Genomic DNA, 12,055 nt, shown 5'->3' with positions numbered 1-12,055 from the left:
ATAACTCATCAGGTTGCTTTTACAACCTGAGCAATGCAGAGTAATTAAGCCAAGAAATTAAAATCTGTAAAATTAAAAATGTAATTCTATACCTCAAATTTAGCAATGATTTTCAAGGAACTAATAGATCTCCCAGTTCAAACAGCCTAGTTTGGTTAAAATGCAGTCAATGACTAGTGTGTTTGCTATTTCAAACACTGTCTTCCATTAGCAAATTCACACTTTAAATTTCAAGTCAACTTGATTTGAATAATCCACATAGTTTAAAAATGTGTGTGTGTTTCTGGCAAAGGCTTTGCAAGATTGTTTCTCATTAAAGCCATCTCATAGTACGATTTGTATTGTGAAGCAGTCTTCCTAGTTACAGAAACACACGCTGATGATAAATTATTCATGCTATTCTACTTTAAAATGTTATGGTTAAACCATTACAAGCTATGAAATACATATAGGGTGTTTTTTCTATGTGTACTTGTAGAACACAGTCCAAACACAGGTCTTGATAAAGAAATATAAAGGAAATTAGGAATTGATTATAATTAGCACACCATTGGCCAATCATCCTAGTCTATGAAAAACTAAGACAAATCATGAAAAACAGGAATATCAACTATTAAGTGTTTTTTTAAGAAATGAAGGGTTCACTCAGACCTCCCAAGAACACCATTCCTGCTGATACGCAGTAAGTGAAACACAGATAGAACAACAGAAGAATAAAGGTCTGATTAACTTTGACTTTGTGAACAGCTACATAAATAGGAACTATACCAATAAATTCTGTTCTTCTATCTGTTGTTAACTGCTCCCCCCTTTTCCCCTGTTACCTTATATGAACAATGGCATAGCAAGGCAGGGGCCCTGAGTTTGAACTAGATACCACATGCCCCAGCTAAGACTCAGAAAAGCCAAATAAATAGATATAAACAAATAAATATTTTAAATAAATAAAAGGGTGAATTTTGTTTAAAAAAAAGAATCAGCATATAAGAAATATGTCAAGAGGAAGAGCTGAGAAAGGAGACTAAGGAGAGAAGGTAGACTATTGGAGACTTAAAAGGAATTTCTTGCTAAATGACAGGATATCTTCTATCCTAATGCAGTTAGGTTCACAAATTCTATGGTATGTTAGGATGAGCACAGAACTGTACTTTAAAGAGTTCTCGCCATGATTTCTGCCTTTGACTCTGAGATGTCACAATGATTCTGTGTCTCTAAGCCCCATTTACTTGAACTGTAAATGTAATAACTATAATACAGAGAGCGGCCGTGGGATCATGTACAATGTCTGGAACAAAACTAACTCTTCATAAGTGCTCAGTAAATGTGCATTCCCTATTTTTCTCTTCAGTATATTATCTCATGTTCAGTTCAGTCGCTTAGTCGTGTCTGACTCTGCAACCCCATAGACTGCAGTACGCCAGGCTTCCCTCTCCATCACCAACTCCAGGAAATTGCTCAAACTCATGTCCATTGAGTTGGTGATGCCATCCAACCATCTCATCCTCTGTCGTCCCCTTCTCTTCCTGCCTTCAATCTTTCCCAGCATCAGGGTCTTTTGCAAGGAGTCAATTCTTCGCATCAGGTGGCCAGAGTATTGGAGTTTCAGCTTCAGCATCTGTCCTTCCAATGAATATTCAGGACTGATTTTCTTTAGGATTGACTGGTTTGATCTCCTTGCAGTCCAAGGGACTCTCAAGAGTCTTCTCCAATATCGGTTCAAAAGCATCAATTCAGCACTCAGCTTTCTTTATAGTCCAACTCTCACATCCATACGTGACTACTGGAAAACCATAGCTTTGACTACACAGACCTTTGTTGGCAAAGTAATGTCTCTGCTTTTTAATATGCTGTCTAGGTTGGTCATAGCTTTTATTCCTTGGAGCAAGTGTCTTAATTTCATGGCTGCAGTCACCATCTGCAGTGATTTTTGAGCTCAAAAAAATAAAGTCTGTCACTGTTTTCCATTGTTTCCCCTTTTATTTGCCATGAAGTGATGGAACCAGAAGCCATGATCTTAGTTTTTTTAATGTTAAGTCTTAAGCCAGTTTTTTCACTCTCTTCTTTTACTTTCATCAAGAGGCTCTTTAGTTCTTCTTTGCTTTCTGCCATAAGGGTGGTGTCATCTGCGTATCTGAAGTTATTGATATTTTTCCCAGCAATCTTGATTCCAGCTTGTGCTTCTTCCAGCCCAGCATTTCATATGATGTACTCTGCATAGAAGTTAAACAAGAAGGGTGACAATATACAGCCTTGACGTACTCCTTTACCTACTTGGAACCAGTCTGTTGTTCCATGTGCAGTTCTAACTGTTGCTTCTTGACCCTCATGCAGGTTTCTCAGGAGGCAGGTCAGGTGGTCTGATATTCCCATCTCCTCAAGAATTTTCCACAGTTTGTTGTGATCCACACAGTCAAAGGCTTTGGCATAGTCAATAAAGCTTAAATAGATGTTTTTCTGGAACTCTCTTGCTTTTTCTATGTTTCAATGGATGTTGGCAATTTGATCTCTGGTTCCTCTGCCTTTCCTAAATCCAGTTTGAACATCTGGAAGTTCTCGGTTCATGTATTATTGAAGCCTGGCTTGAAGGATTTTGACCATTATTTTGCGAGCATGTGAGGTGAGTGCAATTGCATGGTAGTTTGAGCATTCTTTGGCATTGCCTTTCTTTGGGATTGGAATGAAAACTGACCTTTTCCAGTCCTGTGGCTACTGCTGAGTTTTCCAAATTTGCTGGCATATTGAGTGCAGCACTTTCACAGCATCATCTTTTAGGATTTAAAACAGCTCAACTGGAATTCTATCACCTCCACTAGCTTTGTTCGTACTGATGCTCCCTAAGGCTCACTTGACTTCACATTTCAGGATATCTGGTTCTATGTGAGCGATCACAACATTTTGGTTATCTGGGTCATGAAGATCTTTTTTTGTATAGTTCTGTGTATTCTTGCCACCTCTTCTTAATATCTTCTGCTTCTGTTAGGTCCCTACCATTTCTGTCCAATTTTATTGTGCCCATCTTTGCATGAAACTTCCCTGGTGGCTCAGACAGTAAAAGTGTCTGCTTGCAATGCAGGAGACCCGGGTTCGATCCCTGTGTGGGGAAGTTCCCCTGGAGAAGGAAATGGCAACCCACTCCAGTACTCTTACCTGGAAAATTCCATGGATGGAGAAGCCTCATAGGCTACTCACAGGCTACCCTCATAAGTCCATGGGGTCATAAAGATTCAGACACAACTGAGCAACTTCACTTTCACTTTCACTTTTGCATGAAAGGTTCCCTTGGTATCTCTAATTTTCTTGAAGAGATCTCTAGTCTTTCCCATTCTATTGTTTTCCTCTATTTCTTTGCACTGATCATTGAAGAAGGCTTTCTTATCTCTCCTTGCTATTCTTTGGAAGTCTGCATTCAAATGGGTATATCTTTCCTTTTCTCCTTTGCCTTTTGCTTCCCTTCTTTTCTCAGCTATCTGTAAGGCCTCCTCAGACAACCATTTTGCCTTTTTTCATTTCCCTTTCTTGGGGATGGTCTTGATCCCTGTCTCCTGTACAATGTCACAAACCTCCGTCCATAGTTCTTCAGGCACTCTGTCTATCAGATCTAATCCCTTGAATATATTTGTCACTTCCACTGTATAATCATAAGGGATTTGATTTGTAAAGTGGTTGAATACTAAGAAGGAATTCTAAGCCATTTTTCCCACAACATGTGTGAATTGTTAGCCCTTGTTTTCCTTATTCTTTTTTTTATTTTTAAGATTTTTTTTATGTGGACCATTTTTAAAGTCTTTATTTAATTTGTTACAATATTGCTTTTGTTTTATGCTTTGGTTTTTTGTCCACAGGCATGTGGGATCTTAGGTTCCCAACCAGGGACTAAACCCGTACCCCCTGCATTGGAAGGCTACATCTTAAACAATGGACCGCCAGGGAAGTTCCTCCCTTATTCTTAACTTGGGCCGCCTACTAACAACTCCTTTACAACTGAGGGAAAATATTCTGCTTCATAATTCAGAATATATATCTTGTGATTTCTTGATTGATTTTATTGATTGTATTTCATACTACTTTGGTTATATTTCTTTTTCTCAATTTAGGTGTTCTTCCATGCCATGCCATTTCAATAGTTTTGTTAAGCCCCTATGGAGTTTTACAATCAAACAGCCCTAGTTGAGATCTCAATTCTCTTTAGTGAGACATCTTGGTGGGGAAGGCAGAGGGGAGAGGGGGAGGAGTGTGTTTCATAGAGCCAACCTAAGTGCCCATAGGAGTATCTGCTATAGAAACAGTACTTCTTCCAAAGGTGTGATGGAAGAACCATTCTCTGGTTATAATACTGAATGCTATGAATAGGTTAAAATATGGAGTTAATGTATTAACAATTAGATAAAACAAAAGTAATCCTTTATGTAATCAACAGTTAACTTTATGCAGAAAATATATTCTAAAATGTAGAAGAAAGATACAAATTGGCAAATTTCTTCTTTACATATCATTATAAATATGGAATTTAAAATGTAAGTTTCAAGATGGTCTTGATGGTCTTGAACCTAAATTTACCAAAGATAAAGCCCCAAATAATTCCATAGACCCACCTACTCGTGATTTGCTCACAGTGTTCCATTGGTACACTTGAATCTCCAAGATTCAAACACCCAAACCAAACTAACTTTAGAGACAACAGTGTGCAAGAGGCAGTTGTAATTAGCATTGGAAATGCACTTTTAATACATGTTAAAAGTTCAGAGGATTAGCTATTAAAATGTACCAGTACAGAGTTCCTATATTCAACTATTATTGCTCTTAAAAGTTGATAGAGTCCACGATGATTGTTACTACCATGACGTGCTCAGTCACTCAGTTGTTTTGACTCTCTGTGATCCCATGCCTGGCCACCAGGCTCCTCTGTCCATAGGATTTTCCAGGTAAGAGTACTGAAGCGGGCTGCCATTTCCTGCTACAGGGATCTTCCCAACCCAAGGATCTAACCCAAGTCTCTTGCATCTCCTGCATTGGCAGCCAGATTCTTTACCACTGTACCACCTGGGAAGCCCCTATAATCATGACAGGTTCTGAGATTTATCAGACCCCAACCTGTTTTGAAATTTGTATTCATTAAAATATCTCCAAATGGAAATTTCAAATTGAAATGCTTATTTCTGAAGTAATGAATGAGGTTATTAAACTCCACTCCCCTCTACCATCTACCTGGTGGACATGAGAAGTTTATGCTGAAAGGAAATTGAGCATGTCATTCAAAAAATAAATATTTTAAATGACATTTGAAATTTTTTTCAAAATACTAATGACATTTCCATCAGTGAAATATCTTCAATCTTGTCTTTTAAATTATATTTATTTTTTAAAATCCCAAAGTAAACTTGTGCATATACACATGTCTGTGTTCTGTGTGTGTGCCTGTGTATGCCAAATCTTTTTAATTTCAGACATCAAAATGATTCAAGAATAGGAAAAACGTTTGTATAAGAAAATATCCTAATTTAAACTTGAATACTCTCATACACCTCATTATTTCTTTTACAGGCACAAGTTCTATGTTCAGTGATTATTTCACCCCACCAGAAGCACGAGAACAGACAGATTCAGTTCTTAACAACCATCTGGGGTTAGATATCAGTTTGAGGACTAGATACACTTCACCTAGTTTTCCACCACGCAGGTAATTTTGCTTCCACCAAATAATCTAGCCAAAACTCTAAGCACAGATCATTGTTTTAAAGAATTACTTAATGACCCTCTTGGTAAAAGTCGAAGGAAATGCACTGAGTAATTAAATGAAAAGTACAACAATTTACAGGTCTGTGATCCTGCTGGGAATTTTGTACTGGAGTTATCCCTTACGCAGTCTAGGTCAGCATCTTACTCCACTAGCATCGTGGCTGACTCCGCACGCCATTTACACACACACTTGTTCTTGGGCTTTAGCTCTCACTGATTCGGAACAGTCCCTTTTCTGCACCTCCCCTTTTCTACATTTTCTGCATCCTCCCCTGCAGACTTTATTTCTCTTGCTTCTTTGCTCAGCTCCTGAAATCTATAGGGAATCATGTATTTAAAGGACACGGCATGGACCAACTGGCCTTCTTTGCAGAGTTCTCTCCAACACAAAATTCACAGTTTTTCTGACAACATCCAAAATAAAGTCTGCATATTTCTTAAAAGCCTGTCATCTGCACTTTGTTTTATAGCAGAAAGTCCTGGGGAGGGTCACTTCTCTTCTCCTACTCTCAAAGGAAAAAGATAACCTTCCCCCCAAAAAATCTTGCTTTTCTTGCACATTCATTTTTCTACACTTATAAACTTTCTCTCATGGCTAGAGTGGAATACCAGATTATAGTAGCCAGGCGGAAGTGTCCCCTTGGCCCTTTTAAAAGTTCACTCCTGAATTATGAGGGTATTTGGATTTTACCAAGTCATTTGAACAAACTCTTCATTCAGACTGACAAAATGGTGAAATGTGGACTCAGTACCCGTAATGACTTTGCATTTTAATTTATCTACCATTTGCCAAAGCTGCTGGACTGATTTTCACCATGAGGGACATTTACATTTTATGACTGGAGACTCTGGCCAGTATTGGACCTATTCAGAATTTGTACTGATGATGTGAATTAGAATACAGAGAAAAATACTTACAATAGTCAAGAAAACACAAGAAAATATACCTTATAGAACTGAATCTACGAAAATAAATTTTTGAGATAGGTTTATATAAAATATTATAGCTAGTAGGCTATTAGCTACTTCTCCATTTTTGTTGACTTCCCAAATTCTACGTTACATTTAAAGACCAGCTCATCTTGCTAACAACTGTTGAGCAATGAAATAGGTTACTCAAAGTTGTGTTTTGAGATTTAGCTATAGGTTCTTAAATCAGACTGCTTGAGAATAGATTCTGGATTCCATTCTTACCAACTGTGTGAATTTATTTAAGCTCTTTAACCTCTCTGTGACTTGGGTGATATTACCAGTATCTATCTTATCTGGTTCCTGAGAGAAATAAACAACATAACGAATGCAAATCATTTGAGCAATGCCTGGCAGATGGTGTGCGCTCAATAAGTCCCAAGGATTATTATTATCTTTTCTTATTATCTTTTCTAAATAGCCTTGCAAATGGGCTATGCTTTCCTCTATATTCAGGCTTAAATTTTATCTTCAATAAAAGTGATACAGTAAGGGAAATCCTCAGTTACCTGAAATTCCTTTTTAATTTTTATTTGAATATTAGTTTATGTGTTCACACAGTATTGATGAATTGGGAGGTTTCCTTAAATAAAATCCTACACTTCAGCACTGTGAAAAGAAATGAGTGATTCAAGAGAAAATTAGATTAAATCCTTAAATTAAATCCTAGGTTTAAAAGAGATCCTAGTAGAAAATGTACCAGTCTGGTTTGCTTATAAGATCTAATATTTTCCTAATTGTGTTGTAATGGGGGTTGGGGGAACTTCCCTTAGGCATTCTCATGAAAAGATTTGGATAAACAACTTAACTAGACAATGTGATTAAGGCCACCTCAATAGCATCGAAATCACCTCCAACTATATTCTACTCACTCAAAGAAAGAAATGACTTCATTTCTAAGTTAATACAAGTTTCCTTTTTACTGTAATAATTGGCAGACAATATTATTTGGCTTGCTATGCAATAAGCCTAAATCTACTTTCAGGGTTACTAAATCAGTGGGATCTTCAAAGCCATGGAGAACAAGAAGGCACAATTGTTTTATTTTTTTCTCAGGCTTTCCTCTGTGACTTGAATGTTCAAATCATATTTACCAAGTAATTTCTGTATTGCAAAGGTAATTTTTTAAAATCATGATTTTATCAGAAAAGATTGAGAACTTAAGTTAGTAAGGTAAAAGAAAAAAGTGAACTAAAGTAAGATGCTATATTTCCATTTTATCCACTTCTTATTCCTCATATATAAGAGGAGAAAAATGGATATTTACACTGAATGAATATCAGAGAGTTTGACACGTTCTCACCTAAATACGTCTTTAACAGAACATTTTTAGAATTCTTTTCTAAACATCCACAAACATTGTCCTAAATCAGTGGTTTATTTCTAAATCTGTGAGCCCTGTGAGAGGTAGACTTTGCGTCTCCAGGCAGCTGCCTCATCAAGCACTCGGTGGACATGAAATAACCCGTCTTTAAATCAGGAGGTGGGCTGCAGAATAACTTTACCAAAGGTATGCAGAGGACTTTAAATATCTGAAGAACAATGGATACAAATGTGTTATATGGGTACAAAGTAATAACAACATATTAGAGCTTGGATTTATTTCTGATCCTAAACAGAACAAAATAAAACCCCAAAAAGAACCCTTTAAAATAAAAATCAAATATGCTGTCCTATGGAGGAAAGAAAAAGAAATACACACACACACACACACACACACACACACACGTCACCCTTCTTCAAGGTTTCTCAGTGTTTCACTTCATCAAATGTCTCAAATATTATGCACTGTAACTATTCTATCACCATTCATTCCTCTGCAATACTGAAAACGGAATTTGTATCTATCTGTATGTGTTTATCATTCCACTATAAGATCTCTCAGGGAGACAATGCCTTCCACCAATCAAGGTCTTTTCCCTCTTCCTCATTCTATTTGTCCTCTCAGCAGGAAAACATGGTCAATGGCCCTTCCCTCCCTTGCGCATGCCCTGCTTCCAATCTTCCCAACTCTCTTTTACCTCATTTCCCTTCTTGCAACTACCCCGACACACAGAGAATTCTTTATAATTCGGTGTAAGTTGCTTGCTGAAACTACTTGTTAGTTCTTCTCTGATGCCAAGTAACCCAGATGGAGTGCAGTGGACCAGCACCAGAAAAAGAATTTGAAGTTTGGATCCACTGAGCATAAACCTTGAATAGGCTGAGTAGTCTCCAGAAAAAGAAATATTTTCAAAAGGAAGTGACTAGAATATTGGTGTCAAAAATATATTGTCTTAGCCAGGGAGAAATCTTGACTAAGACAAAACATTCTTTGGCTTAGCCAATTTCTTAGCCACCTAATCCTTGGCTAAGAAAATCTCTATTTCCCCTTGGCCAAGACAAAGTTCATTTTATACATACTTGTTCAGGTGCTCAGTAGTGTCTGACTCTTTGTGACCCAATGGACTGCAGCACGAAAGGCGTCCCTGTCCTTCACCATCTCCCGGAGCTCGCTCAAACTCATGCCCATTGAGTTGGTGATGCCATCCAACCATCTCATCCTCTGTCCCCTTCTCCTCCTGCCCTCAGTCTTTCCCTGCATCAGGGTCTTCTCTAATGCATCAGCTCTTCACATTAGGTGGCCAGAGTATCAGAGCTTCAGCTTCAGCATCAATCATTCCAATGACTATTCAGGGTTGATTTCCTTTAGGATTGACTGTTTTGATCTCCTTGCAGTCCAAGTGACTCTCAACAGTCTTCTCTAACATCACAGTTCAAAAGCATAAATTCTTTGGCACTCAGCTTTCTTTATGGTTCAACTCTCACATGCATACATGACTACTGGAAAAACCATAGCTTTGAATATATAGGACTTTGTCAGCCAAGTAATGTCTCTGCTTTTTAATATGCTGTCTAGGTTGGTCATAGCTTTTCTTCCAAGGAGCAAGCGTCTTTTAATTTCATGGCTGCAGTCACCAACTGCAGTGATTTTGGAGCCCAAGAAAATAAAGTCTGTCACTGTTTCCATTGTTTCCCCATCTATTTGCCAGGAAGTGATGGGAACAGATGCCATGATCTTAGCTTTTGGAATGTTGAGTTTTAAGTCAGTTTTTTTCACTCTCCTCTTTCACTTTCATCAAGAGGCTTTTGAGTTCCTCTTCACTTTCTGCCATAAGGGTGGTGTCATCTGCATATCTGAGATTATTGATATTTCTCCCAGCAATCTTGATTCCAGCTTGTGCTTCATCCAGCCCAACATTTCACATGATGTACTCTGCATAGAAGTTAAATAAGCAGGATGACAATATACAGCCTTGACATACTCCTTTCCCAATTTGCAACCAGTCCATTGTACCATGTCCAGTTCTAACTGTTGCTTCTTGACCTGCATACAGGTTTCATGGGAATCAGGTCAGGCGGTCTGGTATACCCATCTCTTTAAGAATTTTCCACAGTTTGTTGTGATCCACACAGTCAATATCACACAATACCACACAATCACACAGCTTTAGCAGAGTCAATGAAGCAGAAGAAGATGTTTTTCTGGAATTCTCTTGCTTTTTCTATGATCCAACAGATGCTAGTAATTTGATCTCTGGTTCCTCTACCTTTTCTAAATCCAGCTTGAATATCTGGAAGTTCTCAGTTCACATACCGTTGAAGCCTAGTTATACACACGGGTAACATGCTAAAACATGGACTTACTGCTCAGCGCTCTGTTCGCCTCTTCACCTCACTGTCGTCTTCGTCCCCATCTCCTAACTCCTATTACTGGAGACTGGACTGCCTACCTGTTTTCCTCTTTGCTCATCCTAGCCCCAGGCTATTTTCCCCTGTAACCCCAGATGGCTACGAAGTTTTCCTATCCCTTCTGCTGACTCTCTTACTGAGGCTGTAAGTCTCTGATTACCTGTGACTTCTGCAAAACCTCCCAGGCCAGCCCCAAGTTGGTTCATGCTCCTTCCCGATGCTACATTGATACCCCCATGCATTTCTATGGCTGTACTTGGCCACACTTCATTAAAGCCCTTGGATTTCATGGTGGTTTGTCCCAGTGCTGTGAGCTCCTAAGAGTACTTGTGGTTTCCTATTTGCCTTTGTGTCCACTGGGTGGAACATAACATGGACATATAATAAATGTTCAGTAAATATCTGAATCAATAGATGGATGAATGAACAAATGTCACATTTAAGAATCCTGAGGACACTAATCTTTCCTTAATTGAAGGATAATTGCTTTACAGTATTGTGTTGGCTCTGCTATACATCAACATGAATCAACCATAAGGATACATATGTCCCCTCCCTCTTGAAACTCCCTTCCACTTCCCACCTGATCCCACCCCTCTATTTTGCCACAGAGCCCCGGTTTGAGTTCCCTGGGCATACAGCAAATCCCCACTTGCAATCTGTTTTACACACAGGAATGTACATGTTTACCTGCTACTCTATCTATCCATCCCCCTGCGTGCCACAAGTCTGTTCTCTATGCCTCCGTCTCCACTGCTGCCCTGCATATGGGCTCATCAGTACCATCTTTCTAGAGGTAGTGATCCTGATAATACCACCTTGAAACTTGTCATCAATGAAATAAAGTTTACTACACACAAAATAATTTTTGAAACTCATAAACAGTTCACCATAACCTTATTAATGTACACTACTTTGTTTATTTATTCAGTTCAGTTCAGTCACTCAGCCACGTTCCACTCTTTGTGACCCCATGGACTGCAGCACGCCAGGCCTCCCTGTCCATCACCAACTCTCAGAGTTTATTCAAACTCATGTCCATTGAGTCAGTGATGACATCCAACCATCTCATCCTCTGTGGTCCCCTTCTCCCGCCCTCAATCTTTCCCAGAATCAGGGTCTTTTCAAATGAGTCAGTTCTTTGCATTAGGTGGCCAAAGTATTGGAGTTTCAGCTCCAGCATCAGGCCTTCCAATGAACACCCAGGACTGATCTCCTTTAGGATGGACTGGTTGGATCTCCTTGCAGTCCAAGGGACTCTCAAGAGTCTTCTCCAACACCACAGTTCAAAAGCATCAATTCTTTGGCACTCAGCTTTCTTTATAGTCCAACTCTCACATCCATACATGACCACTGGAAAAACCATAGCTTTGACTAGACGGACCTTTGTTGGCAAAGTAATGTCTCTGTTTTTTAATATGCTGTACAGGTTGGTCATAACTTTTCTTCCAAGGAGCAATCGTCTTTTAATTTCATGGCTGCAGTCACCATCTGCAGTGATTTTGGAGCCTCAAAAAATAAAGTCTGTCACTGTTTCCACTGCTTCCCCATCTATTTGCCAGGAAGTGATGGGACCGGATGCCACAATCTTAATTTTCTGAATGTTGAGTTTTAAGCC

The sequence above is a fragment of the Bubalus kerabau genome, chromosome 17 (genome assembly GCF_029407905.1).
Source record: "Bubalus kerabau isolate K-KA32 ecotype Philippines breed swamp buffalo chromosome 17, PCC_UOA_SB_1v2, whole genome shotgun sequence".
NCBI classification, from domain to species: Eukaryota; Metazoa; Chordata; class Mammalia; order Artiodactyla; family Bovidae; genus Bubalus; species Bubalus kerabau.
Note: the sequence above shows the minus strand (reverse complement) of the source record.